Source organism: Melitaea cinxia, chromosome 3, assembly GCF_905220565.1.
Source record: "Melitaea cinxia chromosome 3, ilMelCinx1.1, whole genome shotgun sequence".
NCBI lineage: Eukaryota > Metazoa > Arthropoda > Insecta > Lepidoptera > Nymphalidae > Melitaea > Melitaea cinxia.
This window is the reverse complement of record NC_059396.1, coordinates 15329527-15335526: the sequence shown is the minus strand read 5'-3', so window position 1 is coordinate 15335526 and position 6000 is coordinate 15329527.

Here is a 6000-nt window from a genome sequence, read left to right as displayed (position 1 = left end):
AAGAACTGCGTATTGGAAGGAATTCTTTTCCTCGTATGCATGCATGCTCATTGAACGATTATGCAGAAGTACCTTGTACCAGTAGCTCTTATATTAAGACAAAGAAAGATATAAAGGGATAGGAATATTTTTCTACGCCTCCATTAGAACCTCCATTTAGAAGAATGTAGTTAGGAGTCGAACATATGACATAGTGATAAAAATTTAAGCTCTATTTTGTCAGTAACTCGGTAAGCCAATTTACAAAGACCCAAAAGTTTTAAATTACTCTTAATTAGTAAATAAGCAAAAAGCGAAATGGATTTACGTTGCCAGGGTTTGACTGATTTATAATGAATAATAAATAGTAGTTTAACGAAGCCCATAACAGTAAATTGTATAATGTGGGGTGAAATCGCGTGACATTAGAAGTTGGAGCTTGCACTGTTTATTTAGAATACACTATTAAGTGTACAGGTATCGCATTCCTCTTTCAATACAATTGGATAACATACACATGTTATTTTTAGCGAATAAAATTCAATTTCATATGAATTGTATGTTCGTTCACTTTAAAATATTACAGGTCCATAGAAAATAATCGTTAGTAACACTAGTATAATTCATTAAATATATTGACGATGTTTTAGTGACGCAGGAAAAAACAAATTCGTTGTAATATTTTATTAATGAAACAATAAAGTTTTGTTTGGTTAAATAATCGGTAAAATTGAGATAATGAATATGAATAGTCTTCAAATGCGATTACTGTGCAAGTGCAATTTTCTTGAAGCAATTTATTTATATTTTACGACAGTGTCGAAAGAGGGTAGTCACCGCGGATAGAAATTAGGCTTCTGTACGGAAAAGAGATATCGTAAACAAAGCTATAAAACATAAAGTGAAATCTTTTACGGCGAAACTTGTAATGTTAGCCTTAATGCGTTATATTATTACATTTATTTTTATTTTTAGAACTTGAATTTTGTAAATTTAATACATATATAATTTAAATTAAATATAATAATAAGGTTAGTACGAATAAATTTTTGAAGAAAAATATCCTGACTATATGGAAGCAAATTGTTCCAGCCGATTGGTAGTTTAGTACTTTAGAGACTTTATTATTATTATAAATTCAAACTTTTTTAACCTGACATATTATGTTTATTTAATCTCTATATATTTGCGAAATTTTAATCTTCTATGTTCAGGTTTAGGTTATGAGTTCTATGGTAACTACATTTGAAATTGAATCATGAAGAGATTTAATTTTTGGCCTAAATATAATGAAAAGTTATGTAGACTAAGAAGATTGTGGACTTATTCCTCCTTAACATAAAATGTATCCACTTAATGTATTATTACTGAACTGTATGGTTTCATGTCCTACCGTGAAGTTGTGAACTACTTTAAAACTGAAGGTTAAGAGGAAAGTATGCCAAAAAGAAAATGAATTTTTACCATTTTTAACCGACTTCAAAAAAGGAGGGGGTTACTAATAACAATACAGCGAAGTTAGACGAAAAAATAATCAAGAAAATACGCGTTATCAAAGATTACTTAAAAAGTACTCATGAGATCTCGATAAATTTAAATGGGACATCATCATAATCGTATCAGACCCAGTGAGAACTTATGCGGTATAATAAATACAACGTAGGTCGACGAAGAATTGTCAAGTATTTTTTTTTCATAATATTATTTTAATTAATTTCATTTCATTTTTTTTATAATATTATTCTTATGTTATTACTAGCTGTGCCCGCGACTTCGTCTGTGTGGAATTTAACAAAAAAAGTAATCTTTCAGTTTACTGAGTTGTAAAATAAATAAATTTCTAAAATAAAAGTAGCCTAAGTTACTCCTTACTACATCAGCTATCTGCCAGCGAAATTGCCGTCGAAATCGGTCCAGTTGTTTCAGAGATTAGCCGGATCAAATAGACAGACATACAGACAAAAATTGTAAAAAATGATATTTTGGCTTATGTACCGTGTTTAATTCAAATGGATTTAGTAAAAAGAGGTTATTTTAATATGTAGGGGTTTGTCCCTAGCTATACTAACTGTAGACTTCTTCTTTTGGAGTTAGAGAGAAATAACACTTTTTGCTGTTAGGATCGGAATGTATTTATTTTAAAAACTTACGACTATATATACAAAATCTTAATGACATTAGAAACGTCTTATATTAATTTTAAACAATATTTAAAAGGCTGTCCAATGATGTTGCTTACTTTTCCACTCATGGAAATCGTATGTAATCATATTATGCATGTATGTAATGTAGGTAAACCCCACAAATATTACAAACAGACACGCCAATTTTATTTATTTGTATAGATACACCTCAATTTTTTTTAAGTTACATAATTCGATAATCAATAAAAATGTTATCTTGCAGAATGATACCTAGATTTATTTTAATAGAATTAAAAAAAAATCTTTTTTGTTTGTAATTATATTAAAGAAATCGTAAATGTTTCGTGATAGAAATATTATAAATCCATCGTACCTAAAGCGTCGCCATCACGCGAAGTTAAACTTAGTTCGCGATACGCATATTTAAGTTGGTATGATTTATTTAAAGAAAATCACAGTATTAACTTACTACACATAACAAAAGCTAATAACTATGCAGTGAAATATTTGAAAATTAATTTGATATATGCGGTGTGATATCAATTTGCAGACTGATTTAATATGAATCTTAGTAAAATTAATAAATTTTATTTTATTTTAGAACTATTTCTATTTACTAGATAATTGGCATCATTGGATTTAAATGTGAGAGATATAGAAACGTTTATTCTATAAAACGTTTTGTCAATGGATTTCTATTTTATTTTCCAGTAACTTTCTTTATGAATGATATACGGTTCTATTTATTACTTCCGTTTGTATTACATATACGAAATCGGTATACCTGAAACTGTTTTCGCGTATATTAAACTTAGTTAACTTAGTTTAGGCCGCGCCGTGCATTATTACTAGGACCTTCTACGCTCGTAACTTTGTCATGTGTTCTCGACCCATTAACTATTGATAATTTATTATGTAACTTGGTACGAACTAGGCTGGCGTGAAGCTTAAGATTTCGTCTTCTAATGAATATAACATTAGTATTATGTTTATATTTAACGGTTTCGATTTACTGGTTCTCTGACGGAACGTTCCCCGTTTGATTGAACCTGACTCCCAACCAGCACCATGTATTGTCGTCATTGTTCGTTAATTTAAGAACCACTTTTTAATCCCGGGACTTACGTACCTTATCCACTATTGATAGAGATGTGATTCAGCTTTTACGGAGGTTTTGGTTAGTATATATTAGGGTGTTTATTTTATTTATTTTGTTAGTTTGTCCCATTAAAGTGACAATTACAACAAAAACAGTCACTAATTAATATTTTGTATAATGTTACGGATGAGTAAATGTGTAAATATGTAAGCTGTAATATCTTTGTGTAAAATTTATTAAACTACTACTGAATTTAAATAAAATGTTCTTTAATTATTTATAAACCAAATTTAATCACTATGTATCAAGAAAGAAAATTTGTTTTATTTTCTTTTTTTTTTCCTTCGGTCAAAAGTAAAAGTTTATTGATACCCTTTATTTAAAATTCAGGATGAGTTATTCGTATCAGTTTTCTTGGGATTAAGCTTTTGAATTAAGGAAGTATTAAAAACATGTGTATAATGTACGTAGTACCTCTTATTATCAATATTATGTACCCAAATATTCTCTTAGTTTCTAATTCTAACTCGTTAATTCAAACCAAAATAGATAAGTTTGTTTTGATTCAACAAATACACAGACCAATGAATCTTGAGCAGCATTATACTTGGCTTGTTTCCCAACCTCTATTAAGTTTTAACCGTACCTTAAGCTTTATACGTCGCGTGAGACATTTATAGTAGGTACATGGTGTATAAACGCGACACTATAATGGACTAGCGCGTGCACAACGACTAATACGCGTGCAATGTGGGTAGACGAAAAGAAAACTAATTAGTTATTATTATTTTTAAGATAAGAGTAGTCAATTTAAATAATTACGTTCTTATATAATATAAATTTCGATTTCAATGTTGGTCATAATAAAATCGTTTTAATTAAGTAACAACTTGCTTAACTATTCAATTCTACCACTTTTTAGACCAATTTTATTAAATACCTATTTACTAAATATCCCTCGAGATTTTTTGATTTGATATTTATAGATACTGGTCTACCAAAACCATATACCCTATGGCATAGGGTATATGTCCATTATATCACTTTCAAACAATGTAGCTTTAATGACAAAATAAATATTAAAATCAATACAATAGTATTTTTTTATAAAATTAAACATTTAATATATCGAAAACGCTTAACGCTCTTTGCATGTAGAAATACCTAACAAGAAATAATATAAATATCAAACAATAAATGTACTTACATCACGAAATACTACAGCCCTCAAAGTGGTGCAAATAAATACATAAAGGGCACAATTTCTTTGATGTTGTTTATTGAGGAACAAAACCAGTCACTCGAAAGAGATTTGGATGATGGGCAGTGGACCGAGTAATTGCTCCCACCTTTATTACTTATACTTCACTTATTATTTCACAAACAAGCGGTCCGAATTACCGCAACGTTTAGCCAATATAGGAACAAAAAAAATATTTTTTTTGCGAATCGACTAAAGTTTTAACGACAAAAAATATTCGTACGCAAAAGCTTGAATATTATACTTGTATAGATATAAAACATAATTTATTTTAATAGGTATTATAGTATCATATATAGCATTGGTATCATATATAGTAATAGTATTAGTACCTGGATGTCCGGGCGGTAAATTGTGTTTTTTGGAATTTTTATTTCAATACGAATTACTGCTGAAATATTCATATTCTGTGATAATGTGTGTTCATTGATAATGTAAGCGTGTGAGTGAATATTGTGTTCATAAACCTTTGTAAGCAAACACGAAAATAGATTCGGCTAAAAATACACGTCAAAAAGCCTGAAGTAGCTGACGCTGACTTACAGTGCTAGACGCCTCGTGACAAAAATGCTTAGGACATAATAATCGTAGCTGTAGCGTCGCTACGTAGTAACGACGTAGCCCAGCTCTGTCCATGCCCTACTGCCCTAGTTTTCCGGCCTTGAACCCCTACTCCCTTGGGTTCCTGTGACGTCACAAGTTTTCACGTTATGATTAAAATGTTCGTTGATATATCTTTGGATGAAATTTTATTTCGTTCATTAATAATATTTTTATAGCAAATATTTACGAATAATCAAGATTTATTATATTTCTCTGAATGTATACAAAATTTGGTTTAGTCAACGGAATTATAGATTTTTAAGTATTATACCTACTTTTTTATTTAATTGTTAAAATTATAATAATATGATATGATAATTATATCCTATTTAAGATTTAATTCAAATATTTAAGCTCTAGTGTGCATAATGCATTTAGCTGGTTTAGTTCATTGTAATTATAATACATTTCACCTAGTGTATAAAGCGGCCGTGGTATTGTTTCGGAATTTCGATAGTAACATTTTTACTTTGTCATACGTTATTACAAACACGTTATTGGATGAACGTGACACGAAGCTTACAGAATTGTTATTCACAAAGTGCACGTCATCGCAGTTTGAAAACGATGCTGTTAACTGGTATTTTGTAATAATTTTATTATTATAAACTAACCCGGCGAACTATGTACTGCCACATTTTTATTCGCGAATATATTATTTTCATCTAAAGTTTATCTTGTTCTACAGTAACGAGCATTACAAAAAAGAATTATATATTTCCAGTTGTCCAGTATTAAAAACTCACCTACTTTTGTTTCTAAGAAATGCATTAATTGGATTACTAAAACTTATTACTTGTTTTTATTTCTTTGTGAGTAGCACAAAAAATGGCAAAAGAATGAATTAACATCGAGTTAAAAAAATGGCTTTGATACATGCATACATATATAATTATCTATACTTATACATTCCG